A 21,581-nucleotide genomic window follows, 5' to 3' on the forward strand; every position below is an offset into this window, starting at 1 on the left:
GGTCTCACATTCAACGTTTGTGTCAATGGAAAGGCACTGATTGCAAACTGTGTGAGTGAAGCGAGACTTACTTCATGCCTGTTTATTGTTCAAGTTACATGTCATGAAACACAAAGTTTCTCACATACGTTACTCTTACTTCATATCGAACAGTTTTCCTTCAATAGCAATTTAATTTCAGACGGAAGAAAGGAAAGTTCACGATTTTTTTTTTATCAAAATCAAAGTATTTACTGGCGAATCACCGTTTATCTCCTCGAAATTGTCAGGATTGATCCTGACAATGTGTCCCTTTTCTTCCTCGATGCATGATATCCTTACGATCTTCCTCAGTCACCGGTTAAGCCGAATGAACTCTGTCATACAACAACTGCATTCATTGCGAATGGTCGTTTTCAGGACAATGTCTATCTGCGGTTAGCTTATCGATAACTTTGATTCCTACTTGTCTTTGAGCGCGTTCAGTGAGCAGTGTGTGATTCATTACAAAAAGTTGATACCAAAAAGTCTGCGTCGTCGACAGGATTCGAACCTGTGCGGGGAGACCCCAATAGATTTCTAGTCTATCGCCTTAACCACTCGGCCACGACGACTTGATACATACGTCCAAAATTAACTACTTTATACTTAATACCAGATGCGGCAACAACCTGTCGTAAGTGCCACATCGTCATACGGAAGTCATCTGATAAGTTCTTAATATTCCATTGGCAAGTCTGAATAAGGAAACTTAGTCTTTGTTAAATTAAAGTAACTAGAGTTAAATTCCAAACAATTTGAAGTTGTAGCCGCAGGCGATATTTTCAATATTCAAGGTTGTCTTGTACATTTTGTCTATAAATTATCATGCTTGATTCGTGTTGAATCGTATATATTTTTCAAAATTAAGGAAAACACGATTTTATTATTTTACAGCCAAAGGGAGGGGTACAAGTTTAGTAGGATCGATAATAACCTGAGCGTTATAGACTAAAAATTCCATTTGGTTGGAAGAAGGACTCCGTGGCGCAACGGTAGCGCGTCTGACTCCAGATCAGAAGGTTGCGTGTTCGAATCACGTCGGGGTCATATGTATTTTTGCTGCAATTTTCTAGAAATGTTGATAAGGTCTCACATTCAACGTTTGTGTCAATGGAAAGGCACTGATTGCAAACTGTGTGAGTGAAAGCGAGACTTACTTCATGCCTGTTTATTGTTCAAGTTACATGTCATGAAACACAAAGTTTCTCACATACGTTACTCTTACTTCATATCGAACAGTTTTCCTTCAATAGCAATTTAATTTCAGACGGAAGAAAGGAAAGTTCACGATTTTTTTTTTATCAAAATCAAAGTATTTACTGGCGAATCACCGTTTATCTCCTCGAAATTGTCAGGATTGATCCTGACAATGTGTCCCTTTTCTTCCTCGATGCATGATATCCTTACGATCTTCCTCAGTCACCGGTTAAGCCGAATGAACTCTGTCATACAACAACTGCATTCATTGCGAATGGTCGTTTTCAGGACAATGTCTATCTGCGGTTAGCTTATCGATAACTTTGATTCCTACTTGTCTTTGAGCGCGTTCAGTGAGCAGTGTGTGATTCATTACAAAAAGTTGATACCAAAAAGTCTGCGTCGTCGACAGGATTCGAACCTGTGCGGGGAGACCCCAATAGATTTCTAGTCTATCGCCTTAACCACTCGGCCACGACGACTTGATACATACGTCCAAAATTAACTACTTTATACTTAATACCAGATGCGGCAACAACCTGTCGTAAGTGCCACATCGTCATACGGAAGTCATCTGATAAGTTCTTAATATTCCATTGGCAAGTCTGAATAAGGAAACTTAGTCTTTGTTAAATTAAAGTAACTAGAGTTAAATTCCAAACAATTTGAAGTTGTAGCCGCAGGCGATATTTTCAATATTCAAGGTTGTCTTGTACATTTTGTCTATAAATTATCATGCTTGATTCGTGTTGAATCGTATATATTTTTCAAAATTAAGGAAAACACGATTTTATTATTTTACAGCCAAAGGGAGGGGTACAAGTTTAGTAGGATCGATAATAACCTGAGCGTTATAGACTAAAAATTCCATTTGGTTGGAAGAAGGACTCCGTGGCGCAACGGTAGCGCGTCTGACTCCAGATCAGAAGGTTGCGTGTTCGAATCACGTCGGGGTCATATGTATTTTTGCTGCAATTTTCTAGAAATGTTGATAAGGTCTCACATTCAACGTTTGTGTCAATGGAAAGGCACTGATTGCAAACTGTGTGAGTGAAAGCGAGACTTACTTCATGCCTGTTTATTGTTCAAGTTACATGTCATGAAACACAAAGTTTCTCACATACGTTACTCTTACTTCATATCGAACAGTTTTCCTTCAATAGCAATTTAATTTCAGACGGAAGAAAGGAAAGTTCACGATTTTTTTTTTTTATCAAAATCAAAGTATTTACTGGCGAATCACCGTTTATCTCCTCGAAATTGTCAGGATTGATCCTGACAATGTGTCCCTTTTCTTCCTCGATGCATGATATCCTTACGATCTTCCTCAGTCACCGGTTAAGCCGAATGAACTCTGTCATACAACAACTGCATTCATTGCGAATGGTCGTTTTCAGGACAATGTCTATCTGCGGTTAGCTTATCGATAACTTTGATTCCTACTTGTCTTTGAGCGCGTTCAGTGAGCAGTGTGTGATTCATTACAAAAAGTTGATACCAAAAAGTCTGCGTCGTCGACAGGATTCGAACCTGTGCGGGGAGACCCCAATAGATTTCTAGTCTATCGCCTTAACCACTCGGCCACGACGACTTGATACATACGTCCAAAATTAACTACTTTATACTTAATACCAGATGCGGCAACAACCTGTCGTAAGTGCCACATCGTCATACGGAAGTCATCTGATAAGTTCTTAATATTCCATTGGCAAGTCTGAATAAGGAAACTTAGTCTTTGTTAAATTAAAGTAACTAGAGTTAAATTCCAAACAATTTGAAGTTGTAGCCGCAGGCGATATTTTCAATATCAAGGTTGTCTTGTACATTTTGTCTATAAATTATCATGCTTGATTCGTGTTGAATCGTATATATTTTTCAAAATTAAGGAAAACACGATTTTATTATTTACAGCCAAAGGGAGGGGTACAAGTTTAGTAGGATCGATAATAACCTGAGCGTTATAGACTAAAATTCCATTTGGTTGGAAGAAGGACTCCGTGGCGCAACGGTAGCGCGTCTGACTCCAGATCAGAAGGTTGCGTGTTCGAATCACGTCGGGGTCATATGTATTTTTGCTGCAATTTTCTAGAAATGTTGATAAGGTCTCACATTCAACGTTTGTGTCAATGGAAAGGCACTGATTGCAAACTGTGTGAGTGAAAGCGAGACTTACTTCATGCCTGTTTATTGTTCAAGTTACATGTCATGAAACACAAAGTTTCTCACATACGTTACTCTTACTTCATATCGAACAGTTTTCCTTCAATAGCAATTTAATTTCAGACGGAAGAAAGGAAAGTTCACGATTTTTTTTTTTTATCAAAATCAAAGTATTTACTGGCGAATCACCGTTTATCTCCTCGAAATTGTCAGGATTGATCCTGACAATGTGTCCCTTTTCTTCCTCGATGCATGATATCCTTACGATCTTCCTCAGTCACCGGTTAAGCCGAATGAACTCTGTCATACAACAACTGCATTCATTGCGAATGGTCGTTTTCAGGACAATGTCTATCTGCGGTTAGCTTATCGATAACTTTGATTCCTACTTGTCTTTGAGCGCGTTCAGTGAGCAGTGTGTGATTCATTACAAAAAGTTGATACCAAAAAGTCTGCGTCGTCGACAGGATTCGAACCTGTGCGGGGAGACCCCAATAGATTTCTAGTCTATCGCCTTAACCACTCGGCCACGACGACTTGATACATACGTCCAAAATTAACTACTTTATACTTAATACCAGATGCGGCAACAACCTGTCGTAAGTGCCACATCGTCATACGGAAGTCATCTGATAAGTTCTTAATATTCCATTGGCAAGTCTGAATAAGGAAACTTAGTCTTTGTTAAATTAAAGTAACTAGAGTTAAATTCCAAACAATTTGAAGTTGTAGCCGCAGGCGATATTTTCAATATTCAAGGTTGTCTTGTACATTTTGTCTATAAATTATCATGCTTGATTCGTGTTGAATCGTATATATTTTTCAAAATTAAGGAAAACACGATTTTATTATTTTACAGCCAAAGGGAGGGGTACAAGTTTAGTAGGATCGATAATAACCTGAGCGTTATAGACTAAAAATTCCATTTGGTTGGAAGAAGGACTCCGTGGCGCAACGGTAGCGCGTCTGACTCCAGATCAGAAGGTTGCGTGTTCGAATCACGTCGGGGTCATATGTATTTTTGCTGCAATTTTCTAGAAATGTTGATAAGGTCTCACATTCAACGTTTGTGTCAATGGAAGGCACTGATTGCAAACTGTGTGAGTGAAAGCGAGACTTACTTCATGCCTGTTTATTGTTCAAGTTACATGTCATGAAACACAAAGTTTCTCACATACGTTACTCTTACTTCATATCGAACAGTTTTCCTTCAATAGCAATTTAATTTCAGACGGAAGAAAGGAAAGTTCACGATTTTTTTTTTATCAAAATCAAAGTATTTACTGGCGAATCACCGTTTATCTCCTCGAAATTGTCAGGATTGATCCTGACAATGTGTCCCTTTTCTTCCTCGATGCATGATATCCTTACGATCTTCCTCAGTCACCGGTTAAGCCGAATGAACTCTGTCATACAACAACTGCATTCATTGCGAATGGTCGTTTTCAGGACAATGTCTATCTGCGGTTAGCTTATCGATAACTTTGATTCCTACTTGTCTTTGAGCGCGTTCAGTGAGCAGTGTGTGATTCATTACAAAAAGTTGATACCAAAAAGTCTGCGTCGTCGACAGGATTCGAACCTGTGCGGGGAGACCCCAATAGATTTCTAGTCTATCGCCTTAACCACTCGGCCACGACGACTTGATACATACGTCCAAAATTAACTACTTTATACTTAATACCAGATGCGGCAACAACCTGTCGTAAGTGCCACATCGTCATACGGAAGTCATCTGATAAGTTCTTAATATTCCATTGGCAAGTCTGAATAAGGAAACTTAGTCTTTGTTAAATTAAAGTAACTAGAGTTAAATTCCAAACAATTTGAAGTTGTAGCCGCAGGCGATATTTTCAATATTCAAGGTTGTCTTGTACATTTTGTCTATAAATTATCATGCTTGATTCGTGTTGAATCGTATATATTTTTCAAAATTAAGGAAAACACGATTTTATTATTTTACAGCCAAAGGGAGGGGTACAAGTTTAGTAGGATCGATAATAACCTGAGCGTTATAGACTAAAAATTCCATTTGGTTGGAAGAAGGACTCCGTGGCGCAACGGTAGCGCGTCTGACTCCAGATCAGAAGGTTGCGTGTTCGAATCACGTCGGGGTCATATGTATTTTTGCTGCAATTTTCTAGAAATGTTGATAAGGTCTCACATTCAACGTTTGTGTCAATGGAAAGGCACTGATTGCAAACTGTGTGAGTGAAAGCGAGACTTACTTCATGCCTGTTTATTGTTCAAGTTACATGTCATGAAACACAAAGTTTCTCACATACGTTACTCTTACTTCATATCGAACAGTTTTCCTTCAATAGCAATTTAATTTCAGACGGAAGAAAGGAAAGTTCACGATTTTTTTTTTATCAAAATCAAAGTATTTACTGGCGAATCACCGTTTATCTCCTCGAAATTGTCAGGATTGATCCTGACAATGTGTCCCTTTTCTTCCTCGATGCATGATATCCTTACGATCTTCCTCAGTCACCGGTTAAGCCGAATGAACTCTGTCATACAACAACTGCATTCATTGCGAATGGTCGTTTTCAGGACAATGTCTATCTGCGGTTAGCTTATCGATAACTTTGATTCCTACTTGTCTTTGAGCGCGTTCAGTGAGCAGTGTGTGATTCATTACAAAAAGTTGATACCAAAAAGTCTGCGTCGTCGACAGGATTCGAACCTGTGCGGGGAGACCCCAATAGATTTCTAGTCTATCGCCTTAACCACTCGGCCACGACGACTTGATACATACGTCCAAAATTAACTACTTTATACTTAATACCAGATGCGGCAACAACCTGTCGTAAGTGCCACATCGTCATACGGAAGTCATCTGATAAGTTCTTAATATTCCATTGGCAAGTCTGAATAAGGAAACTTAGTCTTTGTTAAATTAAAGTAACTAGAGTTAAATTCCAAACAATTTGAAGTTGTAGCCGCAGGCGATATTTTCAATATTCAAGGTTGTCTTGTACATTTTGTCTATAAATTATCATGCTTGATTCGTGTTGAATCGTATATATTTTTCAAAATTAAGGAAAACACGATTTTATTATTTTACAGCCAAAGGGAGGGGTACAAGTTTAGTAGGATCGATAATAACCTGAGCGTTATAGACTAAAAATTCCATTTGGTTGGAAGAAGGACTCCGTGGCGCAACGGTAGCGCGTCTGACTCCAGATCAGAAGGTTGCGTGTTCGAATCACGTCGGGGTCATATGTATTTTTGCTGCAATTTTCTAGAAATGTTGATAAGGTCTCACATTCAACGTTTGTGTCAATGGAAAGGCACTGATTGCAAACTGTGTGAGTGAAAGCGAGACTTACTTCATGCCTGTTTATTGTTCAAGTTACATGTCATGAAACACAAAGTTTCTCACATACGTTACTCTTACTTCATATCGAACAGTTTTCCTTCAATAGCAATTTAATTTCAGACGGAAGAAAGGAAAGTTCACGATTTTTTTTTTATCAAAATCAAAGTATTTACTGGCGAATCACCGTTTATCTCCTCGAAATTGTCAGGATTGATCCTGACAATGTGTCCCTTTTCTTCCTCGATGCATGATATCCTTACGATCTTCCTCAGTCACCGGTTAAGCCGAATGAACTCTGTCATACAACAACTGCATTCATTGCGAATGGTCGTTTTCAGGACAATGTCTATCTGCGGTTAGCTTATCGATAACTTTGATTCCTACTTGTCTTTGAGCGCGTTCAGTGAGCAGTGTGTGATTCATTACAAAAAGTTGATACCAAAAAGTCTGCGTCGTCGACAGGATTCGAACCTGTGCGGGGAGACCCCAATAGATTTCTAGTCTATCGCCTTAACCACTCGGCCACGACGACTTGATACATACGTCCAAAATTAACTACTTTATACTTAATACCAGATGCGGCAACAACCTGTCGTAAGTGCCACATCGTCATACGGAAGTCATCTGATAAGTTCTTAATATTCCATTGGCAAGTCTGAATAAGGAAACTTAGTCTTTGTTAAATTAAAGTAACTAGAGTTAAATTCCAAACAATTTGAAGTTGTAGCCGCAGGCGATATTTTCAATATTCAAGGTTGTCTTGTACATTTTGTCTATAAATTATCATGCTTGATTCGTGTTGAATCGTATATATTTTTCAAAATTAAGGAAAACACACGATTTTATTATTTTACAGCCAAAGGGAGGGGTACAAGTTTAGTAGGATCGATAATAACCTGAGCGTTATAGACTAAAAATTCCATTTGGTTGGAAGAAGGACTCCGTGGCGCAACGGTAGCGCGTCTGACTCCAGATCAGAAGGTTGCGTGTTCGAATCACGTCGGGGTCATATGTATTTTTGCTGCAATTTTCTAGAAATGTTGATAAGGTCTCACATTCAACGTTTGTGTCAATGGAAAGGCACTGATTGCAAACTGTGTGAGTGAAAGCGAGACTTACTTCATGCCTGTTTATTGTTCAAGTTACATGTCATGAAACACAAAGTTTCTCACATACGTTACTCTTACTTCATATCGAACAGTTTTCCTTCAATAGCAATTTAATTTCAGACGGAAGAAAGGAAAGTTCACGATTTTTTTTTTTATCAAAATCAAAGTATTTACTGGCGAATCACCGTTTATCTCCTCGAAATTGTCAGGATTGATCCTGACAATGTGTCCCTTTTCTTCCTCGATGCATGATATCCTTACGATCTTCCTCAGTCACCGGTTAAGCCGAATGAACTCTGTCATACAACAACTGCATTCATTGCGAATGGTCGTTTTCAGGACAATGTCTATCTGCGGTTAGCTTATCGATAACTTTGATTCCTACTTGTCTTTGAGCGCGTTCAGTGAGCAGTGTGTGATTCATTACAAAAAGTTGATACCAAAAAGTCTGCGTCGTCGACAGGATTCGAACCTGTGCGGGGAGACCCCAATAGATTTCTAGTCTATCGCCTTAACCACTCGGCCACGACGACTTGATACATACGTCCAAAATTAACTACTTTATACTTAATACCAGATGCGGCAACAACCTGTCGTAAGTGCCACATCGTCATACGGAAGTCATCTGATAAGTTCTTAATATTCCATTGGCAAGTCTGAATAAGGAAACTTAGTCTTTGTTAATTAAAGTAACTAGAGTTAAATTCCAAACAATTTGAAGTTGTAGCCGCAGGCGATATTTTCAATATTCAAGGTTGTCTTGTACATTTTGTCTATAAATTATCATGCTTGATTCGTGTTGAATCGTATATATTTTTCAAAATTAAGGAAAACACGATTTTATTATTTTACAGCCAAAGGGAGGGGTACAAGTTTAGTAGGATCGATAATAACCTGAGCGTTATAGACTAAAAATTCCATTTGGTTGGAAGAAGGACTCCGTGGCGCAACGGTAGCGCGTCTGACTCCAGATCAGAAGGTTGCGTGTTCGAATCACGTCGGGGTCATATGTATTTTTGCTGCAATTTTCTAGAAATGTTGATAAGGTCTCACATTCAACGTTTGTGTCAATGGAAAGGCACTGATTGCAAACTGTGTGAGTGAAAGCGAGACTTACTTCATGCCTGTTTATTGTTCAAGTTACATGTCATGAAACACAAAGTTTCTCACATACGTTACTCTTACTTCATATCGAACAGTTTTCCTTCAATAGCAATTTAATTTCAGACGGAAGAAAGGAAAGTTCACGATTTTTTTTTTATCAAAATCAAAGTATTTACTGGCGAATCACCGTTTATCTCCTCGAAATTGTCAGGATTGATCCTGACAATGTGTCCCTTTTCTTCCTCGATGCATGATATCCTTACGATCTTCCTCAGTCACCGGTTAAGCCGAATGAACTCTGTCATACAACAACTGCATTCATTGCGAATGGTCGTTTTCAGGACAATGTCTATCTGCGGTTAGCTTATCGATAACTTTGATTCCTACTTGTCTTTGAGCGCGTTCAGTGAGCAGTGTGTGATTCATTACAAAAAGTTGATACCAAAAAGTCTGCGTCGTCGACAGGATTCGAACCTGTGCGGGGAGACCCCAATAGATTTCTAGTCTATCGCCTTAACCACTCGGCCACGACGACTTGATACATACGTCCAAAATTAACTACTTTATACTTAATACCAGATGCGGCAACAACCTGTCGTAAGTGCCACATCGTCATACGGAAGTCATCTGATAAGTTCTTAATATTCCATTGGCAAGTCTGAATAAGGAAACTTAGTCTTTGTTAAATTAAAGTAACTAGAGTTAAATTCCAAACAATTTGAAGTTGTAGCCGCAGGCGATATTTTCAATATTCAAGGTTGTCTTGTACATTTTGTCTATAAATTATCATGCTTGATTCGTGTTGAATCGTATATATTTTTCAAAATTAAGGAAAACACGATTTTATTATTTTACAGCCAAAGGGAGGGGTACAAGTTTAGTAGGATCGATAATAACCTGAGCGTTATAGACTAAAAATTCATTTGGTTGGAAGAAGGACTCCGTGGCGCAACGGTAGCGCGTCTGACTCCAGATCAGAAGGTTGCGTGTTCGAATCACGTCGGGGTCATATGTATTTTTGCTGCAATTTTCTAGAAATGTTGATAAGGTCTCACATTCAACGTTTGTGTCAATGGAAAGGCACTGATTGCAAACTGTGTGAGTGAAAGCGAGACTTACTTCATGCCTGTTTATTGTTCAAGTTACATGTCATGAAACACAAAGTTTCTCACATACGTTACTCTTACTTCATATCGAACAGTTTTCCTTCAATAGCAATTTAATTTCAGACGGAAGAAAGGAAAGTTCACGATTTTTTTTTTATCAAAATCAAAGTATTTACTGGCGAATCACCGTTTATCTCCTCGAAATTGTCAGGATTGATCCTGACAATGTGTCCCTTTTCTTCCTCGATGCATGATATCCTTACGATCTTCCTCAGTCACCGGTTAAGCCGAATGAACTCTGTCATACAACAACTGCATTCATTGCGAATGGTCGTTTTCAGGACAATGTCTATCTGCGGTTAGCTTATCGATAACTTTGATTCCTACTTGTCTTTGAGCGCGTTCAGTGAGCAGTGTGTGATTCATTACAAAAAGTTGATACCAAAAAGTCTGCGTCGTCGACAGGATTCGAACCTGTGCGGGGAGACCCCAATAGATTTCTAGTCTATCGCCTTAACCACTCGGCCACGACGACTTGATACATACGTCCAAAATTAACTACTTTATACTTAATACCAGATGCGGCAACAACCTGTCGTAAGTGCCACATCGTCATACGGAAGTCATCTGATAAGTTCTTAATATTCCATTGGCAAGTCTGAATAAGGAAACTTAGTCTTTGTTAAATTAAAGTAACTAGAGTTAAATTCCAAACAATTTGAAGTTGTAGCCGCAGGCGATATTTTCAATATTCAAGGTTGTCTTGTACATTTTGTCTATAAATTATCATGCTTGATTCGTGTTGAATCGTATATATTTTTCAAAATTAAGGAAAACACGATTTTATTATTTTACAGCCAAAGGGAGGGGTACAAGTTTAGTAGGATCGATAATAACCTGAGCGTTATAGACTAAAAATTCCATTTGGTTGGAAGAAGGACTCCGTGGCGCAACGGTAGCGCGTCTGACTCCAGATCAGAAGGTTGCGTGTTCGAATCACGTCGGGGTCATATGTATTTTTGCTGCAATTTTCTAGAAATGTTGATAAGGTCTCACATTCAACGTTTGTGTCAATGGAAAGGCACTGATTGCAAACTGTGTGAGTGAAAGCGAGACTTACTTCATGCCTGTTTATTGTTCAAGTTACATGTCATGAAACACAAAGTTTCTCACATACGTTACTCTTACTTCATATCGAACAGTTTTCCTTCAATAGCAATTTAATTTCAGACGGAAGAAAGGAAAGTTCACGATTTTTTTTTTATCAAAATCAAAGTATTTACTGGCGAATCACCGTTTATCTCCTCGAAATTGTCAGGATTGATCCTGACAATGTGTCCCTTTTCTTCCTCGATGCATGATATCCTTACGATCTTCCTCAGTCACCGGTTAAGCCGAATGAACTCTGTCATACAACAACTGCATTCATTGCGAATGGTCGTTTTCAGGACAATGTCTATCTGCGGTTAGCTTATCGATAACTTTGATTCCTACTTGTCTTTGAGCGCGTTCAGTGAGCAGTGTGTGATTCATTACAAAAAGTTGATACCAAAAAGTCTGCGTCGTCGACAGGATTCGAACCTGTGCGGGGAGACCCCAATAGATTTCTAGTCTATCGCCTTAACCACTCGGCCACGACGACTTGATACATACGTCCAAAATTAACTACTTTATACTTAATACCAGATGCGGCAACAACCTGTCGTAAGTGCCACATCGTCATACGGAAGTCATCTGATAAGTTCTTAATATTCCATTGGCAAGTCTGAATAAGGAAACTTAGTCTTTGTTAAATTAAAGTAACTAGAGTTAAATTCCAAACAATTTGAAGTTGTAGCCGCAGGCGATATTTTCAATATTCAAGGTTGTCTTGTACATTTTGTCTATAAATTATCATGCTTGATTCGTGTTGAATCGTATATATTTTTCAAAATTAAGGAAAACACGATTTTATTATTTTACAGCCAAAGGGGAGGGGTACAAGTTTAGTAGGATCGATAATAACCTGAGCGTTATAGACTAAAAATTCCATTTGGTTGGAAGAAGGACTCCGTGGCGCAACGGTAGCGCGTCTGACTCCAGATCAGAAGGTTGCGTGTTCGAATCACGTCGGGGTCATATGTATTTTTGCTGCAATTTTCTAGAAATGTTGATAAGGTCTCACATTCAACGTTTGTGTCAATGGAAAGGCACTGATTGCAAACTGTGTGAGTGAAAGCGAGACTTACTTCATGCCTGTTTATTGTTCAAGTTACATGTCATGAAACACAAAGTTTCTCACATACGTTACTCTTACTTCATATCGAACAGTTTTCTTCAATAGCAATTTAATTTCAGACGGAAGAAAGGAAAGTTCACGATTTTTTTTTTATCAAAATCAAAGTATTTACTGGCGAATCACCGTTTATCTCCTCGAAATTGTCAGGATTGATCCTGACAATGTGTCCCCTTTTCTTCCTCGATGCATGATATCCTTACGATCTTCCTCAGTCACCGGTTAAGCCGAATGAACTCTGTCATACAACAACTGCATTCATTGCGAATGGTCCGTTTTCAGGACAATGTCTATCTGCGGTTAGCTTATCGATAACTTTGATTCCTACTTGTCTTTGAGCGCGTTCAGTGAGCAGTGTGTGATTCATTACAAAAAGTTGATACCAAAAAGTCTGCGTCGTCGACAGGATTCGAACCTGTGCGGGGAGACCCCAATAGATTTCTAGTCTATCGCCTTAACCACTCGGCCACGACGACTTGATACATACGTCCAAAATTAACTACTTTATACTTAATACCAGATGCGGCAACAACCTGTCGTAAGTGCCACATCGTCATACGGAAGTCATCTGATAAGTTCTTAATATTCCATTGGCAAGTCTGAATAAGGAAACTTAGTCTTTGTTAAATTAAAGTAACTAGAGTTAAATTCCAAACAATTTGAAGTTGTAGCCGCAGGCGATATTTTCAATATTCAAGGTTGTCTTGTACATTTTGTCTATAAATTATCATGCTTGATTCGTGTTGAATCGTATATATTTTTCAAATTAAGGAAAACACGATTTTATTATTTTACAGCCAAAGGGAGGGGTACAAGTTTAGTAGGATCGATAATAACCTGAGCGTTATAGACTAAAAATTCCATTTGGTTGGAAGAAGGACTCCGTGGCGCAACGGTAGCGCGTCTGACTCCAGATCAGAAGGTTGCGTGTTCGAATCACGTCGGGGTCATATGTATTTTTGCTGCAATTTTCTAGAAATGTTGATAAGGTCTCACATTCAACGTTTGTGTCAATGGAAAGGCACTGATTGCAAACTGTGTGAGTGAAAGCGAGACTTACTTCATGCCTGTTTATTGTTCAAGTTACATGTCATGAAACACAAAGTTTCTCACATACGTTACTCTTACTTCATATCGAACAGTTTTCCTTCAATAGCAATTTAATTTCAGACGGAAGAAAGGAAAGTTCACGATTTTTTTTTTATCAAAATCAAAGTATTTACTGGCGAATCACCGTTTATCTCCTCGAAATTGTCAGGATTGATCCTGACAATGTGTCCCTTTTCTTCCTCGATGCATGATATCCTTACGATCTTCCTCAGTCACCGGTTAAGCCGAATGAACTCTGTCATACAACAACTGCATTCATTGCGAATGGTCGTTTTCAGGACAATGTCTATCTGCGGTTAGCTTATCGATAACTTTGATTCCTACTTGTCTTTGAGCGCGTTCAGTGAGCAGTGTGTGATTCATTACAAAAAGTTGATACCAAAAAGTCTGCGTCGTCGACAGGATTCGAACCTGTGCGGGGAGACCCCAATAGATTTCTAGTCTATCGCCTTAACCACTCGGCCACGACGACTTGATACATACGTCCAAAATTAACTACTTTATACTTAATACCAGATGCGGCAACAACCTGTCGTAAGTGCCACATCGTCATACGGAAGTCATCTGATAAGTTCTTAATATTCCATTGGCAAGTCTGAATAAGGAAACTTAGTCTTTGTTAAATTAAAGTAACTAGAGTTAAATTCCAAACAATTTGAAGTTGTAGCCGCAGGCGATATTTTCAATATTCAAGGTTGTCTTGTACATTTTGTCTATAAATTATCATGCTTGATTCGTGTTGAATCGTATATATTTTTCAAAATTAAGGAAAACACGATTTTATTATTTTACAGCCAAAGGGAGGGGTACAAGTTTAGTAGGATCGATAATAACCTGAGCGTTATAGACTAAAAATTCCATTTGGTTGGAAGAAGGACTCCGTGGCGCAACGGTAGCGCGTCTGACTCCAGATCAGAAGGTTGCGTGTTCGAATCACGTCGGGGTCATATGTATTTTTGCTGCAATTTTCTAGAAATGTTGATAAGGTCTCACATTCAACGTTTGTGTCAATGGAAAGGCACTGATTGCAAACTGTGTGAGTGAAAGCGAGACTTACTTCATGCCTGTTTATTGTTCAAGTTACATGTCATGAAACACAAAGTTTCTCACATACGTTACTCTTACTTCATATCGAACAGTTTTCCTTCAATAGCAATTTAATTTCAGACGGAAGAAAGGAAAGTTCACGATTTTTTTTTTATCAAAATCAAAGTATTTACTGGCGAATCACCGTTTATCTCCTCGAAATTGTCAGGATTGATCCTGACAATGTGTCCCTTTTCTTCCTCGATGCATGATATCCTTACGATCTTCCTCAGTCACCGGTTAAGCCGAATGAACTCTGTCATACAACAACTGCATTCATTGCGAATGGTCGTTTTCAGGACAATGTCTATCTGCGGTTAGCTTATCGATAACTTTGATTCCTACTTGTCTTTGAGCGCGTTCAGTGAGCAGTGTGTGATTCATTACAAAAAGTTGATACCAAAAAGTCTGCGTCGTCGACAGGATTCGAACCTGTGCGGGGAGACCCCAATAGATTTCTAGTCTATCGCCTTAACCACTCGGCCACGACGACTTGATACATACGTCCAAAATTAACTACTTTATACTTAATACCAGATGCGGCAACAACCTGTCGTAAGTGCCACATCGTCATACGGAAGTCATCTGATAAGTTCTTAATATTCCATTGGCAAGTCTGAATAAGGAAACTTAGTCTTTGTTAAATTAAAGTAACTAGAGTTAAATTCCAAACAATTTGAAGTTGTAGCCGCAGGCGATATTTTCAATATTCAAGGTTGTCTTGTACATTTTGTCTATAAATTATCATGCTTGATTCGTGTTGAATCGTATATATTTTTCAAAATTAAGGAAAACACGATTTTATTATTTTACAGCCAAAGGGAGGGGTACAAGTTTAGTAGGATCGATAATAACCTGAGCGTTATAGACTAAAAATTCCATTTGGTTGGAAGAAGGACTCCGTGGCGCAACGGTAGCGCGTCTGACTCCAGATCAGAAGGTTGCGTGTTCGAATCACGTCGGGGTCATATGTATTTTTGCTGCAATTTTCTAGAAATGTTGATAAGGTCTCACATTCAACGTTTGTGTCAATGGAAAGGCACTGATTGCAAACTGTGTGAGTGAAAGCGAGACTTACTTCATGCCTGTTTATTGTTCAAGTTACATGTCATGAAACACAAAGTTTCTCACATACGTTACTCTTACTTCATATCGAACAGTTTTCCTTCAATAGCAATTTAATTTCAGACGGAAGAAGAAGGAAAGTTCACGATTTTTTTTTTATCAAAATCAAAGTATTTACTGGCGAATCACCGTTTATCTCCTCGAAATTGTCAGGATTGATCCTGACAATGTGTCCCTTTTCTTCCTCGATGCATGATATCCTTACGATCTTCCTCAGTCACCGGTTAAGCCGAATGAACTCTGTCATACAACAACTGCATTCATTGCGAATGGTCGTTTTCAGGACAATGTCTATCTGCGGTTAGCTTATCGATAACTTTGATTCCTACTTGTCTTTGAGCGCGTTCAGTGAGCAGTGTGTGATTCATTACAAAAAGTTGATACCAAAAAGTCTGCGTCGTCGACAGGATTCGAACCTGTGCGGGGAGACCCCAATAGATTTCTAGTCTATCGCCTTAACCACTCGGCCACGACGACTTGATACATACGTCCAAAATTAACTACTTTATACTTAATACCAGATGCGGCAACAACCTGTCGTAAGTGCCACATCGTCATACGGAAGTCATCTGATAAGTTCTTAATATTCCATTGGCAAGTCTGAATAAGGAAACTTAGTCTTTGTTAAATTAAAGTAACTAGAGTTAAATTCCAAACAATTTGAAGTTGTAGCCGCAGGCGATATTTTCAATATTCAAGGTTGTCTTGTACATTTTGTCTATAAATTATCATGCTTGATTCGTGTTGAATCGTATATATTTTTCAAAATTAAGGAAAACACGATTTTATTATTTTACAGCCAAAGGGAGGGGTACAAGTTTAGTAGGATCGATAATAACCTGAGCGTTATAGACTAAAAAATTCCATTTGGTTGGAAGAAGGACTCCGTGGCGCAACGGTAGCGCGTCCTGACTCCAGATCAGAAGGTTGCGTGTTCGAATCACGTCGGGGTCATATGTATTTTTGCTGCAATTTTCTAGAAATGTTGATAAGGTCTCACATTCAACGTTTGTGTCAATGGAAAGGCACTGATTGCAAACTGTGTGAGTGAAAGCGAGACTTACTTCATGCCTGTTTATTGTTCAAGTTACATGTCATGAAACACAAAGTTTCTCACATACGTTACTCTTACTTCATATCGAACAGTTTTCCTTCAATAGCAATTTAATTTCAGACGGAAGAAAGGAAAGTTCACGATTTTTTTTTTTATCAAAATCAAAGTATTTACTGGCGAATCACCGTTTATCTCCTCGAAATTGTCAGGATTGATCCTGACAATGTGTCCCTTTTCTTCCTCGATGCATGATATCCTTACGATCTTCCTCAGTCACCGGTTAAGCCGAATGAACTCTGTCATACAACAACTGCATTCATTGCGAATGGTCGTTTTCAGGACAATGTCTATCTGCGGTTAGCTTATCGATAACTTTGATTCCTACTTGTCTTTGAGCGCGTTCAGTGAGCAGTGTGTGATTCATTACAAAAAGTTGATACCAAAAAGTCTGCGTCGTCGACAGGATTCGAACCTGTGCGGGGAGACCCCAATAGATTTCTAGTCTATCGCCTTAACCACTCGGCCACGACGACTTGATACATACGTCCAAAATTAACTACTTTATACTTAATACCAGATGCGGCAACAACCTGTCGTAAGTGCCACATCGTCATACGGAAGTCATCTGATAAGTTCTTAATATTCCATTGGCAAGTCTGAATAAGGAAACTTAGTCTTTGTTAAATTAAAGTAACTAGAGTTAAATTCCAAACAATTTGAAGTTGTAGCCGCAGGCGATATTTTCAATATTCAAGGTTGTCTTGTACATTTTGTCTATAAATTATCATGCTTGATTCGTGTTGAATCGTATATATTTTTCAAAATTAAGGAAAACACGATTTTATTATTTTACAGCCAAAGGGAGGGGTACAAGTTTAGTAGGATCGATAATAACCTGAGCGTTATAGACTAAAAATTCCATTTGGTTGGAAGAAGGACTCCGTGGCGCAACGGTAGCGCGTCTGACTCCAGATCAGAAGGTTGCGTGTTCGAATCACGTCGGGGTCATATGTATTTTTGCTGCAATTTTCTAGAAATGTTGATAAGGTCTCACATTCAACGTTTGTGTCAATGGAAAGGCACTGATTGCAAACTGTGTGAGTGAAAGCGAGACTTACTTCATGCCTGTTTATTGTTCAAGTTACATGTCATGAAACACAAAGTTTCTCACATACGTTACTCTTACTTCATATCGAACAGTTTTCCTTCAATAGCAATTTAATTTCAGACGGAAGAAAGGAAAGTTCACGATTTTTTTTTTTATCAAAATCAAAGTATTTACTGGCGAATCACCGTTTATCTCCTCGAAATTGTCAGGATTGATCCTGACAATGTGTCCCTTTTCTTCCTCGATGCATGATATCCTTACGATCTTCCTCAGTCACCGGTTAAGCCGAATGAACTCTGTCATACAACAACTGCATTCATTGCGAATGGTCGTTTTCAGGACAATGTCTATCTGCGGTTAGCTTATCGATAACTTTGATTCCTACTTGTCTTTGAGCGCGTTCAGTGAGCAGTGTGTGATTCATTACAAAAAGTTGATACCAAAAAGTCTGCGTCGTCGACAGGATTCGAACCTGTGCGGGGAGACCCCAATAGATTTCTAGTCTATCGCCTTAACCACTCGGCCACGACGACTTGATACATACGTCCAAAATTAACTACTTTATACTTAATACCAGATGCGGCAACAACCTGTCGTAAGTGCCACATCGTCATACGGAAGTCATCTGATAAGTTCTTAATATTCCATTGGCAAGTCTGAATAAGGAAACTTAGTCTTTGTTAAATTAAAGTAACTAGAGTTAAATTCCAAACAATTTGAAGTTGTAGCCGCAGGCGATATTTTCAATATTCAAGGTTGTCTTGTACATTTTGTCTATAAATTATCATGCTTGATTCGTGTTGAATCGTATATATTTTTCAAAATTAAGGAAAACACGATTTTATTATTTTACAGCCAAAGGGAGGGGTACAAGTTTAGTAGGATCGATAATAACCTGAGCGTTATAGACTAAAAATTCCATTTGGTTGGAAGAAGGACTCCGTGGCGCAACGGTAGCGCGTCTGACTCCAGATCAGAAGGTTGCGTGTTCGAATCACGTCGGGGTCATATGTATTTTTGCTGCAATTTTCTAGAAATGTTGATAAGGTCTCACATTCAACGTTTGTGTCAATGGAAAGGCACTGATTGCAAACTGTGTGAGTGAAAGCGAGACTTACTTCATGCCTGTTTATTGTTCAAGTTACATGTCATGAAACACAAAGTTTCTCACATACGTTACTCTTACTTCATATCGAACAGTTTTCCTTCAATAGCAATTTAATTTCAGACGGAAGAAAGGAAAGTTCACGATTTTTTTTTTATCAAAATCAAAGTATTTACTGGCGAATCACCGTTTATCTCCTCGAAATTGTCAGGATTGATCCTGACAATGTGTCCCTTTTCTTCCTCGATGCATGATATCCTTACGATCTTCCTCAGTCACCGGTTAAGCCGAATGAACTCTGTCATACAACAACTGCATTCATTGCGAATGGTCGTTTTCAGGACAATGTCTATCTGCGGTTAGCTTATCGATAACTTTGATTCCTACTTGTCTTTGAGCGCGTTCAGTGAGCAGTGTGTGATTCATTACAAAAAGTTGATACCAAAAAGTCTGCGTCGTCGACAGGATTCGAACCTGTGCGGGGAGACCCCAATAGATTTCTAGTCTATCGCCTTAACCACTCGGCCACGACGACTTGATACATACGTCCAAAATTAACTACTTTATACTTAATACCAGATGCGGCAACAACCTGTCGTAAGTGCCACATCGTCATACGGAAAGTCATCTGATAAGTTCTTAATATTCCATTGGCAAGTCTGAATAAGGAAACTTAGTCTTTGTTAAATTAAAGTAACTAGAGTTAAATTCCAAACAATTTGAAGTTGTAGCCGCAGGCGATATTTTTCAATATTCAAGTCTTGTACATTTTGTCTATAAATTATCATGCTTGATTCGTGTTGAATCGTATATATTTTTCAAAATTAAGGAAAACACGATTTTATTATTTTACAGCCAAAGGGAGGGGTACAAGTTTAGTAGGATCGATAATAACCTGAGCGTTATAGACTAAAAATTCCATTTGGTTGGAAGAAGGACTCCGTGGCGCAACGGTAGCGCGTCTGACTCCAGATCAGAAAGGTTGCGTGTTCGAATCACGTCGGGGTCATATGTATTTTTGCTGCAATTTTCTAGAAATGTTGATAAGGTCTCACATTCAACGTTGTGTCAATGGAAAGGCACTGATTGCAAACTGTGTGAGTGAAAGCGAGACTTACTTCATGCCTGTTTATTGTCAAGTTACATGTCATGAAACACAAAGTTTCTCACATACGTTTACTCTTACTTCATATCGAACAGTTTTCCTTCAATAGCAATTTAATTTCAGACGGAAGAAAGGAAAGTTCACGATTTTTTTTTTATCAAAATCAAAGTATTTACTGGCGAATCACCGTTTATCTCCTCGAAATTGTCAGGATTGATCCTGACAATGTGTCCCTTTTCTTCCTCGATGCATGATATCCTTACGATCTTCCTCAGTCACCGGTTAAGCCGAATGAACTCTGTCATACAACAACTGCATTCATTGCGAATGGTCGTTTTCAGGACAATGTCTATCTGCGGTTAGCTTATCGATAACTTTGATTCCTACTTGTCTTTGAGCGCGTTCAGTGAGCAGTGTGTGATTCATTACAAAAAGTTGATACCAAAAAGTCTGCGTCGTCGACAGGATTCGAACCTGTGCGGGGAGACCCAATAGATTTTCTAGTCTATCGCCTTAACCACTCGGCCACGACGACTTGATACATACGTCCCAAAATTAACTACTTTATACTTAATACCAGATGCGGCCAACAACCTGTCGTAAGTGCCACATCGTCATACGGAAGTCATCTGATAAGTTCTTAATATTCCATTGGCAAGTCCTGAATAAGGAAACTTAGTCTTTGTTAAATTAAAGTAACTAGAGTTAAATTCCAAACAATTTTGAAGTTGTAGCCGCAGGCGATATTTTCAATATTCAAGGTTGTCTTGTACATTTTGTCTATAAATTATCATGCTTGATTCGTGTTGAATCGTATATATTTTTCAAAATTAAGGAAAACACGATTTTATTATTTACAGCCAAGGAGGGGTACAAGTTTAGTAGGATCGATAATAACCTGAGCGTAAAAATTCCATTTGGTTGGAAGAAGGACGTGGCGCAACGGTAGCGCGTCTGACTCCAGATCAGAAGGTTGCGTGTTCGAATCACGTCGGGGTCATATGTATTTTTGCTGCAATTTTCTAGAAATGTTGATAAGGTCTCACATTCAACGTTTGGTCAATGGAAAGGCACTGATTGCAAACTGTGTGAGTGAAAGCGAGACTTACTTCATGCCTGTTTATTGTTCAAGGTTACATGTCATGAAACACAAAGTTTCTCACATACGTTACTCTTACTTCATATCGAACAGTTTTTCCTTCAATAGCAATTTAATTTCAGACGGAAGAAAGGAAAGTTCACGATTTTTTTTTTATCAAAATCAAAGTATTTACTGGCGAATCACCGTTTATCTCCTCGAAATTGTCAGGATTGATCCTGACAATGTGTCCCTTTTCTTCCTCGATGCATGATATCCTTACGATCTTCCTCAGTCACCGGTTAAGCCGAATGAACTCTGTCATACAACAACTGCATTCATTGCGAATGGTCCGTTTTCAGGACAATGTCTATCTGCGGTTAGCTTATCGATAACTTTGATTCCTACTTGTCTTTGAGCGCGTTCAGTGAGCAGTGTGTGATTCATTACAAAAAGTTGATACCAAAAAGTCTGCGTCCGTCGACAGGATTCGAACCTGTGCGGGGAGACCCC

The 21,581-nt window shown here is 38.8% G+C and overlaps 38 non-coding genes across 38 annotated transcripts; 19 read left to right on the top strand and 19 right to left on the bottom strand.

The window, feature by feature from the left end:
- Positions 1–511: 511 nt before the first annotated feature.
- Positions 512–593, bottom strand: Trnas-aga (transfer RNA serine (anticodon AGA)). Its single transcript has one exon. It is a non-coding gene; the product is annotated as a tRNA-Ser (tRNA).
- A 403-nt stretch (positions 594–996) lies between these two features.
- Positions 997–1,068, top strand: Trnaw-cca (transfer RNA tryptophan (anticodon CCA)). Its single transcript has one exon. It is a non-coding gene; the product is annotated as a tRNA-Trp (tRNA).
- A 550-nt stretch (positions 1,069–1,618) lies between these two features.
- On the bottom strand, positions 1,619–1,700 carry Trnas-aga (transfer RNA serine (anticodon AGA)). Its single transcript has one exon. It is a non-coding gene; the product is annotated as a tRNA-Ser (tRNA).
- A 403-nt stretch (positions 1,701–2,103) lies between these two features.
- On the top strand, positions 2,104–2,175 carry Trnaw-cca (transfer RNA tryptophan (anticodon CCA)). Its single transcript has one exon. It is a non-coding gene; the product is annotated as a tRNA-Trp (tRNA).
- A 552-nt stretch (positions 2,176–2,727) lies between these two features.
- Positions 2,728–2,809, bottom strand: Trnas-aga (transfer RNA serine (anticodon AGA)). The gene has a single exon. It is a non-coding gene; the product is annotated as a tRNA-Ser (tRNA).
- Positions 2,810–3,209: 400 nt separating this feature from the next.
- On the top strand, positions 3,210–3,281 carry Trnaw-cca (transfer RNA tryptophan (anticodon CCA)). The gene has a single exon. It is a non-coding gene; the product is annotated as a tRNA-Trp (tRNA).
- A 552-nt stretch (positions 3,282–3,833) lies between these two features.
- Trnas-aga (transfer RNA serine (anticodon AGA)) lies at positions 3,834–3,915 on the bottom strand. The gene has a single exon. It is a non-coding gene; the product is annotated as a tRNA-Ser (tRNA).
- Positions 3,916–4,318: 403 nt separating this feature from the next.
- Trnaw-cca (transfer RNA tryptophan (anticodon CCA)) lies at positions 4,319–4,390 on the top strand. The gene has a single exon. It is a non-coding gene; the product is annotated as a tRNA-Trp (tRNA).
- A 549-nt stretch (positions 4,391–4,939) lies between these two features.
- Positions 4,940–5,021, bottom strand: Trnas-aga (transfer RNA serine (anticodon AGA)). The gene has a single exon. It is a non-coding gene; the product is annotated as a tRNA-Ser (tRNA).
- A 403-nt stretch (positions 5,022–5,424) lies between these two features.
- Trnaw-cca (transfer RNA tryptophan (anticodon CCA)) lies at positions 5,425–5,496 on the top strand. The gene has a single exon. It is a non-coding gene; the product is annotated as a tRNA-Trp (tRNA).
- A 550-nt stretch (positions 5,497–6,046) lies between these two features.
- Trnas-aga (transfer RNA serine (anticodon AGA)) lies at positions 6,047–6,128 on the bottom strand. Its single transcript has one exon. It is a non-coding gene; the product is annotated as a tRNA-Ser (tRNA).
- Positions 6,129–6,531: 403 nt separating this feature from the next.
- On the top strand, positions 6,532–6,603 carry Trnaw-cca (transfer RNA tryptophan (anticodon CCA)). Its single transcript has one exon. It is a non-coding gene; the product is annotated as a tRNA-Trp (tRNA).
- Positions 6,604–7,153: 550 nt separating this feature from the next.
- On the bottom strand, positions 7,154–7,235 carry Trnas-aga (transfer RNA serine (anticodon AGA)). The gene has a single exon. It is a non-coding gene; the product is annotated as a tRNA-Ser (tRNA).
- A 405-nt stretch (positions 7,236–7,640) lies between these two features.
- Trnaw-cca (transfer RNA tryptophan (anticodon CCA)) lies at positions 7,641–7,712 on the top strand. Its single transcript has one exon. It is a non-coding gene; the product is annotated as a tRNA-Trp (tRNA).
- A 551-nt stretch (positions 7,713–8,263) lies between these two features.
- Positions 8,264–8,345, bottom strand: Trnas-aga (transfer RNA serine (anticodon AGA)). The gene has a single exon. It is a non-coding gene; the product is annotated as a tRNA-Ser (tRNA).
- A 402-nt stretch (positions 8,346–8,747) lies between these two features.
- Trnaw-cca (transfer RNA tryptophan (anticodon CCA)) lies at positions 8,748–8,819 on the top strand. The gene has a single exon. It is a non-coding gene; the product is annotated as a tRNA-Trp (tRNA).
- A 550-nt stretch (positions 8,820–9,369) lies between these two features.
- Positions 9,370–9,451, bottom strand: Trnas-aga (transfer RNA serine (anticodon AGA)). Its single transcript has one exon. It is a non-coding gene; the product is annotated as a tRNA-Ser (tRNA).
- A 402-nt stretch (positions 9,452–9,853) lies between these two features.
- Positions 9,854–9,925, top strand: Trnaw-cca (transfer RNA tryptophan (anticodon CCA)). The gene has a single exon. It is a non-coding gene; the product is annotated as a tRNA-Trp (tRNA).
- Positions 9,926–10,475: 550 nt separating this feature from the next.
- On the bottom strand, positions 10,476–10,557 carry Trnas-aga (transfer RNA serine (anticodon AGA)). The gene has a single exon. It is a non-coding gene; the product is annotated as a tRNA-Ser (tRNA).
- A 403-nt stretch (positions 10,558–10,960) lies between these two features.
- Positions 10,961–11,032, top strand: Trnaw-cca (transfer RNA tryptophan (anticodon CCA)). Its single transcript has one exon. It is a non-coding gene; the product is annotated as a tRNA-Trp (tRNA).
- Positions 11,033–11,582: 550 nt separating this feature from the next.
- Positions 11,583–11,664, bottom strand: Trnas-aga (transfer RNA serine (anticodon AGA)). The gene has a single exon. It is a non-coding gene; the product is annotated as a tRNA-Ser (tRNA).
- Positions 11,665–12,068: 404 nt separating this feature from the next.
- On the top strand, positions 12,069–12,140 carry Trnaw-cca (transfer RNA tryptophan (anticodon CCA)). Its single transcript has one exon. It is a non-coding gene; the product is annotated as a tRNA-Trp (tRNA).
- A 551-nt stretch (positions 12,141–12,691) lies between these two features.
- On the bottom strand, positions 12,692–12,773 carry Trnas-aga (transfer RNA serine (anticodon AGA)). The gene has a single exon. It is a non-coding gene; the product is annotated as a tRNA-Ser (tRNA).
- Positions 12,774–13,175: 402 nt separating this feature from the next.
- On the top strand, positions 13,176–13,247 carry Trnaw-cca (transfer RNA tryptophan (anticodon CCA)). Its single transcript has one exon. It is a non-coding gene; the product is annotated as a tRNA-Trp (tRNA).
- A 550-nt stretch (positions 13,248–13,797) lies between these two features.
- On the bottom strand, positions 13,798–13,879 carry Trnas-aga (transfer RNA serine (anticodon AGA)). The gene has a single exon. It is a non-coding gene; the product is annotated as a tRNA-Ser (tRNA).
- Positions 13,880–14,282: 403 nt separating this feature from the next.
- Positions 14,283–14,354, top strand: Trnaw-cca (transfer RNA tryptophan (anticodon CCA)). Its single transcript has one exon. It is a non-coding gene; the product is annotated as a tRNA-Trp (tRNA).
- Positions 14,355–14,904: 550 nt separating this feature from the next.
- Trnas-aga (transfer RNA serine (anticodon AGA)) lies at positions 14,905–14,986 on the bottom strand. Its single transcript has one exon. It is a non-coding gene; the product is annotated as a tRNA-Ser (tRNA).
- Positions 14,987–15,389: 403 nt separating this feature from the next.
- On the top strand, positions 15,390–15,461 carry Trnaw-cca (transfer RNA tryptophan (anticodon CCA)). The gene has a single exon. It is a non-coding gene; the product is annotated as a tRNA-Trp (tRNA).
- Positions 15,462–16,013: 552 nt separating this feature from the next.
- Trnas-aga (transfer RNA serine (anticodon AGA)) lies at positions 16,014–16,095 on the bottom strand. The gene has a single exon. It is a non-coding gene; the product is annotated as a tRNA-Ser (tRNA).
- Positions 16,096–16,499: 404 nt separating this feature from the next.
- Positions 16,500–16,572, top strand: Trnaw-cca (transfer RNA tryptophan (anticodon CCA)). Its single transcript has one exon. It is a non-coding gene; the product is annotated as a tRNA-Trp (tRNA).
- Positions 16,573–17,123: 551 nt separating this feature from the next.
- Trnas-aga (transfer RNA serine (anticodon AGA)) lies at positions 17,124–17,205 on the bottom strand. Its single transcript has one exon. It is a non-coding gene; the product is annotated as a tRNA-Ser (tRNA).
- A 403-nt stretch (positions 17,206–17,608) lies between these two features.
- Trnaw-cca (transfer RNA tryptophan (anticodon CCA)) lies at positions 17,609–17,680 on the top strand. The gene has a single exon. It is a non-coding gene; the product is annotated as a tRNA-Trp (tRNA).
- A 551-nt stretch (positions 17,681–18,231) lies between these two features.
- On the bottom strand, positions 18,232–18,313 carry Trnas-aga (transfer RNA serine (anticodon AGA)). The gene has a single exon. It is a non-coding gene; the product is annotated as a tRNA-Ser (tRNA).
- Positions 18,314–18,716: 403 nt separating this feature from the next.
- Trnaw-cca (transfer RNA tryptophan (anticodon CCA)) lies at positions 18,717–18,788 on the top strand. Its single transcript has one exon. It is a non-coding gene; the product is annotated as a tRNA-Trp (tRNA).
- Positions 18,789–19,338: 550 nt separating this feature from the next.
- Trnas-aga (transfer RNA serine (anticodon AGA)) lies at positions 19,339–19,420 on the bottom strand. The gene has a single exon. It is a non-coding gene; the product is annotated as a tRNA-Ser (tRNA).
- Positions 19,421–19,821: 401 nt separating this feature from the next.
- On the top strand, positions 19,822–19,894 carry Trnaw-cca (transfer RNA tryptophan (anticodon CCA)). The gene has a single exon. It is a non-coding gene; the product is annotated as a tRNA-Trp (tRNA).
- Positions 19,895–20,443: 549 nt separating this feature from the next.
- Positions 20,444–20,525, bottom strand: Trnas-aga (transfer RNA serine (anticodon AGA)). The gene has a single exon. It is a non-coding gene; the product is annotated as a tRNA-Ser (tRNA).
- A 396-nt stretch (positions 20,526–20,921) lies between these two features.
- Trnaw-cca (transfer RNA tryptophan (anticodon CCA)) lies at positions 20,922–20,990 on the top strand. Its single transcript has one exon. It is a non-coding gene; the product is annotated as a tRNA-Trp (tRNA).
- Positions 20,991–21,581: the final 591 nt, after the last annotated feature.

This window comes from Mytilus trossulus, chromosome 11, assembly GCF_036588685.1.
Source record: "Mytilus trossulus isolate FHL-02 chromosome 11, PNRI_Mtr1.1.1.hap1, whole genome shotgun sequence".
Lineage (NCBI taxonomy): Eukaryota > Metazoa > Mollusca > Bivalvia > Mytilida > Mytilidae > Mytilus > Mytilus trossulus.